Genomic DNA, 16,796 nt, shown 5'->3' on the forward strand with positions numbered 1-16,796 from the left:
TAGTAAGCAAGCAGCATGCAAGTAAGAAACAAGTAAGCTAGTAAGAAAGCAGTATACTAGTATACCCGCGCGCGCCGTCGTCAACGTACAGGCGACGGCGTGGCGCGAGCGAGGGCAGCTGATGACCTGTATGGAGCATACCGCGTGGCGCGGTTTGCTCTGCAGGTCGCCATCAAACGGGCCAAGACCCAGGCATGGAAGGAGCTCCTCCAGACCCTTGATGACGATCCATGGGGGCGCCCATATAAGGTGGTGCTGAATAAGCTCCGCCCGTGGGCGCCCCCCGTCACCGAGGGTCTTGACCCCCGGCTGCTGGAGGACGTGGTCAATACACTCTTCCCAATTGGGGAGAGGGGACCGCGTCCTCCGGCGGCGGCGGCTGTCCCAGTGGAGTGGACGGCCGAGCTGGGGGTCACGCAGGAGGAGCTGGCAGCGGCCATCAGACGGCTCGGGGTTCGTAACACGGCCCCGGGTCCGGATGGTGTGCCCGGCCGGGTTTGGGTCTTGACCCAGGGCGTCCTTGGGGCCGACCTCAGGCGGTTGTTCGACCGCTGCCTGAGGGACGGGCGATTCCCCCCCAGTTGGAAGGTGGCGAGGATGGTCCTCCTCCGGAAGGAGGGTCGGCCCGCGGAGTCTCCCTCCGCATACCGGCCCATTTGTCTCCTCGACGAGGTGGGCAAGCTCTTCGAGCGTGTGATTGCTGCCCGCCTCGTCGAGCACCTGTCGCGGGGTGATCCCGGTCTGGCCGACTGCCAGTTCGGTTTCCGGGGGGGCCGATCGACTATCGACGCGATAGGTCGTGTGAGGGCCCTCTCGGAGGCGGCCGTCTCCCGGGGAGGGGTGGCATTGGCAATATCCTTGGATATTGCCAATGCCTTTAACACCCTCCCCTGGGAAGAGATAAGGAGGGGACTCGAATATCATCGAGTCCCCCCTTGTCTCAGGGCGGTCGTCGGGGATTATCTCCGCGGCAGGTGGATCGAGTATCCGGGCCGGGATGGTGATAGGCGGAGGGAGGTGTACTGCGGTGTTCCGCAGGGGTCGGTCCTCGGGCCACTCCTGTGGAACATCGCGTACGACTCGGTGTTGCGGGCCGGCCTCCCCGACGGCGTCAGCACGGTGTGTTATGCGGATGACACATTGGTGCTGGCCGTCGGGGCGCACTGGGGGAGGGCCATGCATCGCGCGGAGGAGGGGTCGCAACGCGTCGTCGACCGGATCAGGGGGATGGGGATGACGGTGGCGGTCCATAAGACCGAGGTGATTGCGTTTCATTCACCTCGGCAGGATCCGCCACCCCCCCCTCAGGGGCTGCCAGCCTTTCAGCTGCAGTACGGGCTTAACGAACCCGGGGTACCCGAGTCATACACACCTTCCCCTACCGGTCCGACGCAAGGGGAGGCACCCGCGGCGGTCTGGTGCGGCCATGAACGCCCGGCCGCCGAGGGATGGAAACGGGGTCGCGGGCGGTTGCGAGTTGGGGCTCGCAGCCGCCACTAAACGCGGCCCCGGGACGGATAGCGGCGGGATGGAGTGGCCCCGTCCCGCCGCTATGAGGCAGTGTGTCTACTGGGGGGACCGATTGTCCCCCCGGGGGATGGGCGCGAAAGCGCGGGCACGGGGAGGATACCGGAAGAATGCTTCGAGCGATTCCCGGTATCCTCCCAAAGCGTGCCGAAGGGTCACCGTGGGGTTTTTAGTGGGTAGGTCCCGCGCCTGTCGTTGTACGGGCGCGGGGAATCCCACACACGCCTCCCACCTCTCCCCAAGGAGGTGGGAGGGAGTCTTTCGAAGATTTTCCCCACGACAAAAAAAAAAAAAAAAAAAAAAATCCGCCACCCCCTCTGATTCGGGTGGGTGGGGCTGACATCGAGGTGAAGCCCCAGATCAGGTATCTGGGGCTGATCCTCGATAGCCACTGGCGTTTCGAGAAGCATTTCCGCTGCCTGGTCCCCCGGTTGGAAAGGATGGTTGCGGCTCTGGGCCGGATCCTGCCCAACCTGGGGGGCCCGGCGGGCCGAGTTCGTCGCCTCTATGTGGCAATGGTCCAGTCGGTGGCCCTATACGGGGCCCCCGTCTGGGCGGACGACCTGGCTGCCTCCCGGCGCAGCATGACTATGCTGCGTCGGGTGCAGAGGCGCATGGCGCTCAGGGTCGTCCGCGGGTATCGGACCGTGTCACATGAGGCGGCGACGGTTCTAGCGGGGATGCCGCCCATGGACCTGCTCGCGCGGTCGCACGCGGTGATGTACCGGCACCGCGTCGAACGTCGCGCGGGGGTGGGGGCGGTCCCGGGCGGGCAGGAACCTGCTTGGGGCGATTTGAAGCGCCAGGCCCGGCAGTCCGTGTTGCTCGCGTGGCAGGAGCGGCTGGCTCTGCCAACCGCGGGGCACCGGACTGTCGGGGCTGTTCGGCCACTCCTGAAGGAGTGGCTGGACAGAGGCCATGGCAGCCTCACCTACCGGCTGGCACAGATATTTTCCGGGCATGGCAGCTTCGGAAGATACCTGTGCCGGATAGGGAAGGAGCCGACGGCGCGTTGCTGCCACTGCGACGCTGAGCAGGACACGGCGGATCATACCCTGGAGGTATGCCCCGCGTGGGAGGGGGAGCGCCGTGTCCTGGTCGGCGTCGTCGGGCGGGATGTCTCGCTGCCGGGCGTGGTGCGCGCCATGCTCGGCAGCGAGGAGAAGTGGAGGGCCGTGGCCTCCTTCTGCGAGAACGTAATGTTGCAGAAGGAGGCCGCGGGGAGGGAGCGCGAGCTTCAGCGGCGTGCTGAAGCGCGCGCTCGTGCGGTGGCCCGAGGTCGTCGCCCGGTCGCGAGGCGTCGCGGGCGGCCGCCTCGGCGTGGCGGATGACCTAGTCTGGGAGGGGGGTCCTGAGGGGACCCTCCTCCCGCCAGGCGGCGCCGGGTCGGACCGGTTGGGGGTAGGAGTGCCTTCCCCTACCGGTCCGACGCAAGGGGAGGCACCCTCGGCGGTCTGGTGCGGCCATGAACGCCCGGCCGCCGAGGGATGGAAACGGGGTCGCGGGCGGTTGCGAGTTGGGGTTCGCAGCCGCCACTATACGCGGCCCCGGGACGGATAGCGGCGGGATGGAGTGGCCCCGTCCCGCCGCTATGAGGCAGTGTGTCTACTGGGGGGACCGATTGTCCCCCCGGGGGATGGGCGCGAAAGCGCGGGCACGGGGAGGATACCGGAAGAATGCTTCGAGCGATTCCCGGTATCCTCCCAAAGCGTGCCGAAGGGTCACCGTGGGGTTTTTAGTGGGTAGGGCCCGCGCCTGTCGTTGTACGGGCGCGGGGAATCCCACACACGCCTCCCACCTCTCCCCAAGGAGGTGGGAGGGAGTCTTTCGAAGATTTTCCCCACGACAAAAAAAAAAAAAAAAAAAAAAAAAAGTATACTAGTATGCAAGTTGTAAGCTAGTAAGCAAGTAGTAAGCTTATAAGCAAGCAGCATGCTAGAAAGCAAGCAGCAGGATAGCAAGATAGCAGTTAGCTATCGAGCATGCAGTAAACTAGTAACCAAGCAGTAAGCAAGTACGCAAACAGTAAGCAAGTAAGCAGGCAGTAAGCTGGTAAGAAAGCAGTTTGCTAGTAAGGAAGTAGTAGGCAAGTAAGCAAGCAGCAGGTTAGTAACCTCGGAGCAAGGAGCAAGCCAGTATGAAAGCAGAATGCGAGTAAGCTTGCAGTAATCGAGTATGCAAGCATCTACCTAGTAAGAAAGCAGTACGTTAGGAAGAAAGCAGGAATGTAGTAAGAAAGCAGTTAGGTTGTATGCAAGCAGTAAGCTGGTAAGCAAGGACTGATCTAGTAAGCGAGGAGGAAGCTAGTAACCAGACAATATACGAGTTAGCTACCTGTATTCTAGCTAGCAAGCAGTAAGCTGGTAAGCAGGCAGCGAACTAGTAGGCCAGGAGGAAGCTAGTAAGCAAGCAGCAAACTGACATGCAAGCCGTAAGCTAGTAGGCAAGCTGTGAGCAAGAAAGCAAGCAGGAGGCTGGTAAGAAAGCTGTTAGCTAGTGAGTAAGCAGTAAACGAGTAAGCTAGCAGTAAGATAGTAAGCAAGCAGTGTGCTATCAAGCAACCTGTAAGCTAAAAAGCAATCAGCATGCTAGTATGCAAGCAGTGAGCTACTAAGCGAGTAGTAAGCTTGTAAGCTAGCATGGACCGAGTAAGGGAGCGGGATGCTAGTAAGCTTGCAGTAAGCTGTTAAGCGAGCAGGAAGCTAGTAAGGACGCAGTATGTTAGAAAGCAAGCATCGGGCTAGTAAGCAAGAAGTGAGCTAGTAAGCGAGCAGGAAACTAGTAAGGAACCAGTAAGCTTGTAAGCAAGTAATAAGCTAGTAATCAGGCATCAACCTTGTAACCAAGCAGTAAGCTAGAAAGCAAGCAATTAGCTAATAAGCAGCAGTAAGCTAGTCAGCAAGCAGGAAGCTAGTAAGGAAGCAGTATGGCAGAAAGCAAGCATCGGGCAAGTAAGCATGCAGTAAGCGAGTAAGTTAGCAGTAAGCTAGTAAGCAAGCTGTGAGCTAGTAAGCGAGGAGGTAGCTAGAAAGGAAGCAGTAAGCTAGTAAGCAAAAAGTAAGCTAGTAAGCATGCTGTATGGTAGTAAGCAAGCATCGGGCTAGACAGAGAGCAGTTAACTAGATGGAAAGCTGTATGCTAGTATGGAAGCAGTAAGCTACAAAGTAGGCAACAAGCCAGTAAGCTACCAGGTAAGCTAGGAAGCAAGTAGTGAGCTAGTGAGCGAGTGGGAATCCAGTAAGGAAGCAATACGCAAGTTAGCAAGCAGTGAGCTGGAAAGCAAGCAGTGAGCTAGTAAGTAAGGAGTAAGCTAGTTAGCAAGCAGTAAGCTCGTAAGCAAGCTGTGAGCTAATAGCCGAGCCAAAAGCCAGTAAGGAGGCAGCATGCCAGTAAACAAGCAGTTATCTAGTAAAAAAGCTAGATGGAAGTAAGCATGCAGTTGCCAGAAAGCATGAAGCAATCTAGTAAGCCAGCAGTAAGCTACTAAGCAAGCAGTAAGTTAGTCAGCAAGGAGTGAGCTAGTAGGAAAGCAGTTAGCTATTAAGTCAAGGAGTAGGGTAGTTTGCAACCAGTAAGGTAGTAAGCCAGCATCGGGCTAGACAAAAAGCAGTTAGCTAGTAAGCAATCAGTGGGCTAGTAAGCGAGCAGGGTGCTAGTAAGGAAGCAGTATGCTACTAAGCAAGTAGTAAGCTCGTAAGCAAGCTGTGAGCTGTTAAGCGAGCAATAAGCTGGTAAGGTTGCAGTATGCTAGATGGCAAGCAGTAAACTAAAAAGCAAGCAGCAAGCTAGTAAACGAGCCGTGAGCACGTAAGCGAGCTGAGAGCCAGTAAGGATGCAGTATGGTGGTAGGCACGCACTATGCTAGTAAGCAACCTGTAAGCTAGTAAGCAAGCAGTAAGCTTGTATGAAGGAAGTTAGCCAGTAGGCATGTAGTAAACTAGTAAGAAAGCAGGAAACTAGTAAGGAATCTTTCGGCTAGTATGAAAGCAGTAAGTTTGGAAGGAATCAGGAATGTAGAAAGCAAGCAGCAAGATAGTAGGGAAGCAGTAAGCTTGTGGGCAAGCAGTGATCTAGTAAACAAGCAGCAAGCTAGTATGAAACCAGTATGCCAGTAAGCAAGCAGTAAGCTAGAATGGAAACAGCAAGCTAGTAAGCAAGCAGTAGGCTGGTATGAAAGGAATTAGCAGGTACGCAAGCAGTAAGCTAGGATGCAAGCAGTGAGCTAATAAGCGAGGAGGATGCTAGTAAGCAAGCAGTAAGCTTGTGAGCAAGCAGTGAGCTAGTAAGTGAGCTGTGAGATAGTTTGCGAGCAGTAAGCTAGTAAGGAAGCAGTATGCTAGAAAGCATGCAGCGTGCTATTGAGAAAGCAGTGAGCGAGTAAGCGAGCTGTAAGCTAGTAAACGAGGAGGAATCTAGTAAGGAAGCTGCATTGTAGTAAGCAAGCAGTAGGCTAGTAAGCAACCAGTAAGCTAGAAGCTAGCTGTAAGCTGGTAAGAAAGCAGTTAGCTAGTAAGAAAGCAGTAAGCTGGTAAGCAAGCAGTGAGCTTGTAAGCGAGCAGGGAGCTAGTAAGGAAGCACTATGACAGTAAGCAAGCAGTAAGCTAGTAAACGAGCATGGACCCAGTAAGAGAGCAGACTGCTAGTAAGCTAGCAGTAAGCTACTAAGGAACAAGTAATCTAGTATGCAAGCAGGAAGATAGTAAGGTTGCAGTATGCTAGAAACGAAGCAGTAAGCTAGTAACAAAGTAGTAAGCTGGTAAGAAAGCTGTTATCGAGTGAGCAACCAGTAAGCTAGTAAGCAAGCAGCAGGATAGTCAGAAAGCTATAAGCTAGTAGGAAAGCAGTGTGCTAGCAAGCAACTTGTAAGCTAGTAAGCAAGCAGCAGGTTATTATGAAAGCAGGTAACTAGTAAGAAGGCAGTGGGCTATTGTGCAAGCAGCAAGCTAGTAAGCATGGAGTAAGCTAGTAAGAGTGCAGTGAGCTAGTAAGCGCGGAGGAAGCTAGTAGGGAAGTAGTTTCATAGTAAGCAAGCTGTAAGCTAGTAAGCAACCGGGAATCTAGTAAGAAAGCAGTAAGCTGGAAAAGAAGCTGTTAGCTTGTAAGCAAGATACAGGCTAGTAAGAAAGCAATTAGCTAGCAAGAAAGCAGCGTGCTAGTAAGCAAGGAGTAAGATAGAAAGCAACCAGTAAGGCAGTAAGCATGCAGTGAGCTAGTAAGCGAGGAGGATGCTAGTAAGCAAGCAGTACGCTAGTAAGCGAGCAGGGACCTTTTACGGGAGCAGAATGCTACTAAGCATCCAGTTAGCTTGTAAGCCTCCAGTAAGCAAATGAGCTAGCAGTATGACAGTAAGCAAGCTGTAAACTAATAACCAAGCAGTAAGCTAGTAAGCAAGCAGTAAGAATGTAACCATGCAGTAAGCTGGTAAGCAAGCCGTGTGCTAGTAAGCGTGCAGGGTGGTAGTAAGGAAGCATTATACTAGTAAGCAAGCAGCTGGCTAGTATGCATGCAGTAAGCAAATAAGCTAGCAGTAAGCTTGGAGGCCAGCTGTAATCTAGGAAGCAAGGAGCAGGCTAGTAAGAAAGCAGTTTGATAGTTAGCAAGCCTTGGGCTAGTAAGCGAGCAGGAAGCTAGTAAAAATGCAGCCTGCTGTTAATCAAGGCGTAAGCTCGTTTGCAACAGGTAAGCTAGTAAGCAAGCATCTGGCTATTAAGGAAGCAATTAGCTAGTAAGGAAGCAGCATGCTAGTAAGCAGGCAGTAAGCTGGTAAGCAAGCAGTAACCTAGTAAGTAACCAGTAAGCTAGTAAGCAAGCAGCAGACTTGTAAGATAGCAGTTAGATAGTAAGAAAGCTGTAGGCTAGTGAGCAGGCAGCAAGCTAGTAAGCATGCAATAAGCTAGAAAGCAAACAGCTAGCTAGTAAGAAAGCAGTATGCCGTTAAGCAAGGAGTAAACTAGTAAGCAACCTGAGAGATAGTAAGGAATCATTCGGCTAGGAAGAGAGCGGCAATTTAGCAAGAAGGCTGTAAGCTAGTACGCAAGCGGTAATGTTATAAGCAAGCAGCCGGCTAGTCAGAAAGCAGTTAGCTAGTAAGCGAGTATTAAGCTAGTAAGCCAGCTGTAATCTAGTAAGCAAGCAGTGAGCTAGTAAGCAAGCAGGGAGCTATTAAGGAAGCAGTATGCTTGTAAGCAAGAAGTAAGCTGGGAAGAAAGCAGTTAGTTAGTTAAAAAGTAGTATGCTAGTAAGCAAGCAGTAAGCTAGAAAGCAAGCAGCAAGCTATTGAGCAAGCAGTAAGCTAGAAAGCACGCAGTAAGCTCGAAAGCAAGCAGCAACCTAGCAAGCAAGCAGGAAGCCAGTATTCTAGCTGTAAGCTAGTATGCAAGCAATTATCTAGTATGCAAGCTTTAAGCTAGAAAGCACGCAGCAGGCTAGTAAGGAGGCGGTATGCTAGTAAGCAAGCAGTAGGCTAGTAAGTATCCAGTCATCTAGTAAGCAAGCACTGAGCTAGTAAGCGAGCAGGAAGCTAGTAAGGAAGCAGTATGCTAGAAAGCAAGCAGTAGGCTAATAATTAACCGGTAGGCTAGTTAGCAAGCAGTAAGCTGTTAAGCAAGTTGCAAGCTAGTGCACAAGCAGTAATCTAGTAAGCAAGCAGTGAGACAGTAAGCTTGAGGTAGGCTAGTAAGCAAGCAGTCAGCTAGTAAGCAAGCAGTAAGTTGGCCCTGGGAAAAAAAGGCAGAGTCGAGCGAGCCGTCGAATAGTTCACACGAGCGAGTTAAGACGTAGCGAGTTATATTTTTTACCAGCTATATTTTATTTCATGTTCAAATAAACTTAAGATCTTTTATTCTATTTTAATTTCATTTCCTACAAAATTGGGGTCTCGTCCGCGATCAGAATTTAAACCGATTCGTAGCAGAACGCTTAATGTGGACAGTAAAGTATTGTGAGAACAGAGTTTACTTAAAAGGGTTGAGGTGAAAGTCTAGAGTATGTACTGCGAGGACTAGTGTTGAAAGTGACGATTCATAGTTGTGGTGGTCAATAAAATGGCTTCAGTAAGGAGGGATGCAAGTGATTTCTGCATTGCAGAATTGAAAGAAAAATTACGAGAGAAGGGACTTTCAATATCTGGTTTGAAAGCGGAATTGATTCAGCGGCTGCATGAAGCCGATCCGACCGGCGAATGGTTAAAAGTATGTACAAGCAGCGTGGTCGAAGAAACTGCGAGTGACAATAGTTCAGGATGCGCAAGTGATATGGTACAGATGCGGCGAGAAATGGAACTTGCGCAAAGAGAGAAACAACTAGTAGAGCGGGAGCTTGATTTAGCTCGCCAACAAATTGCATTACTCCGAGAAATGCAGAGGCTTAATCTCGATAGAGGTGAGGCAGGGGAATCAACAAGCGTACCGACGGGGCAAAGACGACCGCCACCGGTAAATATCTCTGCCATTGCGGATTTATTAAGTTATTTTGATGGAAGTAGCAATACATTCGTCACGTGGGAGCGTCAAGTTCAGACATTGAAAATGACGTATCAACTGATGGATGATATGGCTAAACTGTTGATGGGATCGCGACTGAAGGGTAATGCACTTGAGTGATTACATTCGAAACCTGAACATATTGCAATGTCAGTAGAAGAATTACTGAGGAATCTACAGGAAATGTTTTACCATCCTGGAAGCGTTCTTGAGATGAGACGACGTTTTGAGGCGCGTGTTTGGAGGAAAGAAGAAACGTTCAGCGAATATGTACATCAAAAAGTGATTTTAGGATGCCGCGTACCTATCAGTGACGCAGAAATGATAGAGTACATTATAGAAGGAATACCTGATCGAGGATTAAGGGATCTGGCGCGAGTGCAGAAGATAGCAACTAAGGGGGAACTGTTAGCAGCATTCGATAGGATTTTCTTGCAAGGAAGATCGTTGCCGTTCATGCCAGCGATCAAGCCAAAGGAAAGCAAGTGGTCACCAGTGAAGACAATAAAGCAAGACGGTAAAGAAGTGCCGAATAACCAATTACGACGCTCCAATTGCTGTGAGAGGAACCATCGAGGTGTAGACTGTCCTGTTAAAAGCAAAGGGCCAAGATGTTTCGCTTGCCGAGACTTCGGACACAGAGCCATGGATTGTAAGAAGGGGCAGGACAAGCAGGTAAACGAGTATACGGCAGTGGCCGTTCAGGACAATAAAGTATACAAGCCTGTTACATTGCTAGGTAAGCAGATAGTAGCGTTTATAGATATGGGTAGCGATTTACATTTAATGAAGGCCGAACAATATATTAGGTTAGGATGCCCAACTTTACACGGTACAGAAATATCTTGTAAAGGATTCGGTTTAAGTAAGGTCACTACTTTAGGCAGTTTTTATGCGAACGTACAAATCGATGCAAATATTTTCCGATTTTTAATTCATGTGGTACCGGATGAATATTTGAGACATAATTTTTTGATTGGCTTGGAATTGTTGCAAGAGGCAAAATTGACATTAGACGGTAAGAGTGTTGAGGTTTCAAAACGCGATAACAGGGTAACGAATTCTTATGATGTACCAGAAATATTTTGCATAGATACTTTCGATGAGTCCGAGATCAATGTAACTAATTCTTTAATAGATTTGCAGCATATTAAAAATGATACCGTTAAACCAGAAATAGAAGATATATTAAGTAATTATGAGCCTAAAACTATTAAAAAGTCTAACATTAAAATGAACATTGTATTGAAAGATGGTATACCTATATATCAACCTCCACGTAGATTAGCGCCAGTGCAAAGAGAAATAGTTAATAAACAGATAGATGAATGGATGCAACAAGGAATAGTGCGAGAAAGTACATCGGAATATGCCAGTCCGATTGTACTGGTAAAAAAGAAAGATAATGGAATGCGCTTGTGTATAGATTATAGATTACTTAATAAGAAAGTATGTAAAGATCGCTATCCGCTTCCGTTGACAGAAGATCAGCTGGATCGTTTACAGGGCGCGGCGATATTTAGTACTCTCGATTTAAAAGATGGTTTTTTTCACGTCCCGATTGAGGAAAATAGTTGTAAATTCACTGCATTTATAGTACCTGATGGGCATTTTGAATTTTTAAGAACCCCATTTGGTCTCTGCAACTCTCCAGCTATCTTTCAAAAATATATCAATAATATATTTCGTAACCCGATTCAGACAAGTGTTGTTTTGACATATATAGATGATTTAATTATTCCTGCGAATGACGAAAATGAAGCCGTATCAAGATTGCGTGAGATATTGTGTATTGCAAGTGATTATGGATTGCGAGTGAATTGGAAGAAATGTCGTTTTCTTCAACGTAGGATAGAATATCTAGGTCACATAATTGAGGATGGTCACGTACGTCCGTCGAAGCGTAAGACATTAGCTGTTATGAATTTTCCATTAGTAAGAAATGTTAGAGACGTACAGAGCTTCTTAGGATTAACCGGGTATTTTCGCAAATTTATTCCACAATATTCAACAATAGCCCAACCCTTGACGAACTTGTTGAAAAAAGACGTAAATTTTGAACTAAATGAAAAACATATGCTAGCGTTTAAACAATTGAAAATTGCATTGAGCAGTGAGCCGGTTTTAAAATTATACCGCGTAGGTGCGGAAACAAAACTTCATACGGATGCGTCGAGCGTCGGACTCGGTGCCATCCGGTTACAGAGAGGCGATGTCGATCAACGTTACCATCCAACATATTATGCGAGCTGGAAAACATCAGAGGCAGAATCGCGATACATTAGTTATGAATTAAAGATATTAGCTATAGTTAAAGCGTTACATAAGTTTAGAGTTTATCTTTTAGAAATACCGTTTAGAATAATAACCGATTGTCGTGCGTTTACTCTCACTATGAAAAAAAGAGACTTATGTGTTCGAGTTGCAAGGTGGGCATTATTGTTAGAGGAGTTCCATTATACTATTGAACATCGCTCAGGAAGCAATATGCGACATGTCGATGTGCTAAGTCGGAAGCCTATTCCGGTGTGTATGCTTATCAGTGAGTGTGAGACGAGTGTGCTCGTGAGATTGCGAAAAGCGCAATGTGCGGACAAAGAGTTATCGGAAATAATGGATTCTATGAATAGTGTACATAATAATGATGGCGACTACGTAATAAGAAACGGACTATTGTTTAAGGTAATTGACGACGATGTTCGCATAGTAGTGACGCGTGCTATGCAGGGTCAAATAATAAGACAGTTGCATGAGAACGGACACTTCTCTAGTGGTAAAACCGAGACCCTTGTTAGAAAAGATTATTGGTTCTGTTTAAATATCGCGTTAATTGACGGATTTGAGAACCGTTTAGAGAAATATTCAAGTTAACGTGAATTATAACTGAGAACCATAAATTCCTCGTACGGTATTGTTTTTCGTGTACGTGACATTCCAGAGACTCTCTGATGCGTAGTTCGGTACACGGAACGATACAGGTTAGAAAAACCATACGCGAGTGTTGGTTGCTCTCAGTCACGTGATCGACCCAATATATTTACTTGGGATCGATCGTCGAAGATCCATAAACAGAGAGGGTAGAGGAATATTGAAATTAAGAAGAGATAGACATTGAAGAGCAGGGATAGCGCCGCGAGGTGGTGATTACCCCTCTCGTGGCCGCGACTGCGGATGTCTGTTCGCTTCTTAGCTGCGAGACTCGAAAGCGAGTCCGCGCAGCGAGCAGATCGACAAACGATTCCGCTCCGCGACGAAACCAAATCTCCGAATATAGGTTTTGAGAACACTCGAACCTTTCGTTGAGAAGTTTAAATTATTGCTCAAGATTAACTAAATCGGTGAGGCATTTTATCAGCCCCGATTATTGACTGTACAATCTCGCCGAATAGCACGTGACGCTCGAGTTACGTGGTCGTGTGAGGGAATTGAAAAACTTCGGTTCCCGCTTGGCGAGATTATTAATAAAATTTAAAAGACTGTGGGTTTTCGTCCAACTTTCATGTGACGTTTGTGCTACGCGGTCATGAAAGGGGAATCGAGATAAGAATCGTTTCCCGTGTGTCGAAACTCCAGTCTCAGCAAGGGCTACGGCCCGATCAGTACTGACGACTCCACGGACTGCTGCATTTGACGCGGTCGTGCGAGGCTGGCATTATCACGGACTGCTGCATTTGACGCGGTCGTGAGGCTGACTTTCCAACGTCTCGCTGCAACCAGCGGTCGTCGGAAGTCCAGTTTCGGCCAGTGGCTACGGCCAACTCACTACTGATTTCTCCACGGACTGCTGCATTTGACGCGGTCGTGTGAGGCTGATAATCTTCACGTGACGTTTGAGTTTCGCGGTCGTGTAAGAATTTGTCGTACGGACTGCTGCATTTGACGCGGTCGTGCGACAAGTTGAATTGTCCGCACGGTTTTGTATATCACCCCTAGGGTGGTCTCTGACCGATACCCTACGTGGGCTCACCGTTTCTCAGGTCGGGGTTAAGAAATTCCGGACTTCTTAGCTCAACCTGCTCGAGCAACGCTCCTTGACCGCCAGTGAGTACGTACCCTGTGCGTAGAGCAACGCATAATGAGCACCGTGGTGTATGCTCCTTTAAACGTAAGACGCTACGTGCGCCGTTAAGGGCTACACCACACCGCGTCTTGTACGCAGGGAACGGTGAGAAACTGCGGTTTGGACAGCATTTGGAGCTTTACGACCTCCACCTGTTGTCCTTTCCTGCGGCATTCAACGATCGCTAAAAAGCGGAGAATTGAGAAATTAGATCTCTTCTTCCGCACAGCGATCGAACGTTCTCGATTTGTGAGAACGTTCACATATACAGTCCACTTATACATATCTCAGTTCGTCGAGACTTGTCTGTAATCTCCGCTCTTGAGTGCGAACGGCACAGACAGGAGCGTGCGAGATAGAGCGAGACAGGCGACGCGACAAGCGTTAATAGGTATTTAAATCCAGTCTTGTCTTTCCTTGTTACAGAACAACACATCGCGAATTTGGCCAGGAGAAGCCGGCCCAGGTTTTTTCCCCAGACGTCGGACCGACGTCTAGGCGGTTTTTTTCCTTTTTTTTCCTTTTTTGATTGAAATAAACGTTTAATTTCTTGAGCAAATTCTGGTGCATCAATTTATTCAATACTTTTTCCCAGTGTCCTTTCCCTCGTAATCCGGACCACGTCAGACTAAAATACCCCCCCCCCCCCTTAGGGCGGTTAAGGTCTTTAAACAGGTTCAAAGGTCTAAGATCTAAAGTGGAAAAAGTGATTCAGAATTGCATTGCGTGTATTTTAGCAGAACGAAAATCTCGAAAACGAGACGGACTATTATACCCTATCGGCAAAGGAGACGTTCCGTTAGATGTATACCACATTGATCACTTAGGACCGCTTCCGTCAACTCGGAAGAATTACAAACACATATTCGTAGTGATAGATGGATTTTCTAAATTTGTGTGGCTTTATGCTACAAAATCTACCGGTACTGGAGAGTTTTCAACCACTTGAAAAAACAAGCGAAAATTTTTGGCAATCCTCGAAAGATTATTTCGGACCGTGGAACTGCATTTACTTCGGCAGAGTTTCAGGAGTACTGCAGAGAAGAAAATATTGAAGCTGGCCTTATTACAACGGGGGTACCAAGAGCGAATGGCCAGGTAGAAAGGGTGAACAGGACAATCATTCCTGTGTTAACTAAATTGGCCGCACCAAAACCTAATGAGTGGCACAGGTACCTAGACGTATGCCAAAACTACCTGAATGCAACTCCTCACCGCAGTATCGGCAATACACCTTTTAAGATTCTATTCGGGACTGATATGAGGTTGAGGAACAATCCCGAGGTCCCAGAAATAATAAGCAACGAGTGGAACGAACTATTTCAAGAAAATCGAGACGAATTGAGACGGTAAGCAAAAAACAACATTTTGAAAATCCAACAGGAAAATCGGCGTAGTTTTAACCGGAATCGTAAAGAGGCTCATCACTATCACGAAGGAGATTTGGTCGCTATCAAAAGGACACAATCAGGACCAGGTTTAAAGTTTGCGCATAAATATTTAGGCCCGTATCAAATTACCCGTGTACTGCGCAATGATCGGTATTTGGTAGAGAAGGTAGGTGAGCACGCGGGGCCACGACAAACATCGACAACTGCAGAATACATGAAATCGTGGATTGAGGACTTAGAAGATGCATTGACGGATAGTGAGAATACATCTGATATCTGAGGGCAGATATCTCTGCAGGATGGCCGAATGTGGTGTGTGTGTGTGTATGGTATGTGTGAATCATGAGTGGTATGAGTAAACGACGAATGCTAGGAGCCGAATGATTGTTTATGCCATGGCATCGATGCCGATGCCGTCAATGTTGCGGGTGGCGTCATTCGTTTAGAAGACGCACGTGGCTGGTCCTGGGAAAAAGGGCAGAGTCGAGCGAACCGTCGAAGAGTCCACACGAGCGAATTTAAACGTAGCGAGTTATATTTCTTACAACCTTTATTTTATTTCATGTTCAAATAAACTTAACATCTTTTATTCTATTTTAATTTCATTTTCTACAAAATTGGGGGCTCGTCCGAACCTTTTGTCCCCCCGTGGATGGGCGCACAGCGCAGGCACGGGGAGGATACCGGAAGTATGCTTCGAGCGATTCCCGGTATCCTCCCAAAACGTGCGGAAGGGTCACCGTGGGGTTTTTAGTGGGTAGGTCCCGCGCCCGTCATTCCATGGGCGCGGGGAATCCCACACACCCCTTCCGCCTCTCCACAAAGAGGTGGATGGGAGTCTTACGAACATTTTCCCCACGGAAAAAAGCTGGTATGCAACCAGTAAGCTAGTAAGCGAGGAGGAAGCAAGTAAGGAAGCAGTATGCTAGTAAGCAACCAATAAGCTAGTCAGCTAGCAGTTAGCTAGTAAGCAAGCAGGAAGCTAGTTAGGAAGCAGTAAGCTAGGAAGCACGCAGCGGGCTAGTAAGCAAGCTGCAAGCGTGTAAGCTAGCAATAAGCTAGTACGCAAGCAATGAGCTAATAAGCGAGCAGGAACCTAGCAAGGAAGCAGCAGGCTAGTAAGAAAGCAGAAAGCTAGAAAGCAAACAGTAAGCTAGTATGCAAGGCGTAAGCAAGTAAGCAAGCAGTGAGCTGGTATGGGAGCAGGTAGCTGGTAAGGAACCAGTGACCTAGTAGGCAAGCAGCAGTCTAGTCATGAAGCAGTATGCTGGTAGAAAAGCAGAATGCTAGTAAGCAAGCAGAATGATTCAAGGCAACAAGTATGCTAGTAAGCCAGCAGCAAGCTATTAAGACGCAGTTAGCTATTGAGCAAGCATAAAGCTAGGAAACAAGCAGTAAGCCTGTAAGCATGCAGTGAGCTAGTAAGAGAGCAAGAAGTAAGGAAAGAAGCATTATGCTAGTAAGCAAGCAGTATGCTAGTCAGCAACCAGTAATCTACTAAGCAAGCAGTAAGATGGTAAGAATGCAGTACGCTAGTAAGCAAGCAGTAAGCAAGTAAGCAACAAGTAAGCTGGTAAGATAGCAGTTAGTTAGTGAACAAGTCGAAAGCTAGTAATCATGCAGTAACCTAGTAATGGGTGGGGCTGACATCGAGGTGAAGCCCCAGATCAGGTATCTAGGGCTGATCCTCGATAGCCACTGGCGTTTCGAGGAGCATTTCCGCTGCCTGGTCCCCCGGTTGGAAAGGATGGTTGCGGCTCTGGGCCGGATCCTGCCCAACCTGGGGGGCCCGGCGGGCCGAGTTCGTCGCCTCTATGTGGCAATGGTCCAGTCGGTGGCCCTATACGGGGCCCCCGTCTGGGCGGACGACCTGGCTGCCTCCCGGCGCAGCATGACTATGCTGCGTCGGGTGCAGAGGCGCATGGCGCTCAGGGTCGTCCGCGGGTATCGGACCATGTCACATGAGGCGGCGACGGTTCTAGCGGGGATGCCGCCCATGGACCTGCTCGCGCGGTCGCACGCGGTGATGTACCGGCACCGCGTCGACCGTCGCGCGGGGGTGGGGGCGGTCCCGGGCGGGCAGGAACCTGCTTGGGGCGATTTGAAGCGCCAGGCCCGGCAGTCCGTGTTGCTCGCGTGGCAGGAGCGGCTGGCTCTGCCAACCGCGGGGCACCGGACTGTCGGGGCTGTTCGGCCACTCCTGAAGGAGTGGCTGGACAGAGGCCATGGCAGCCTCACCTACCGGCTAGCACAGGTATTTTCCGGGCATGGCAGCTTCGGAAGATACCTGTGCCGGATAGGGAAGGAGCCGACGGCGCGTTGCTGCCACTGCGACGC

Source organism: Colletes latitarsis, unplaced genomic scaffold (assembly GCF_051014445.1).
Source record: "Colletes latitarsis isolate SP2378_abdomen unplaced genomic scaffold, iyColLati1 scaffold0002, whole genome shotgun sequence".
Lineage (NCBI taxonomy): Eukaryota > Metazoa > Arthropoda > Insecta > Hymenoptera > Colletidae > Colletes > Colletes latitarsis.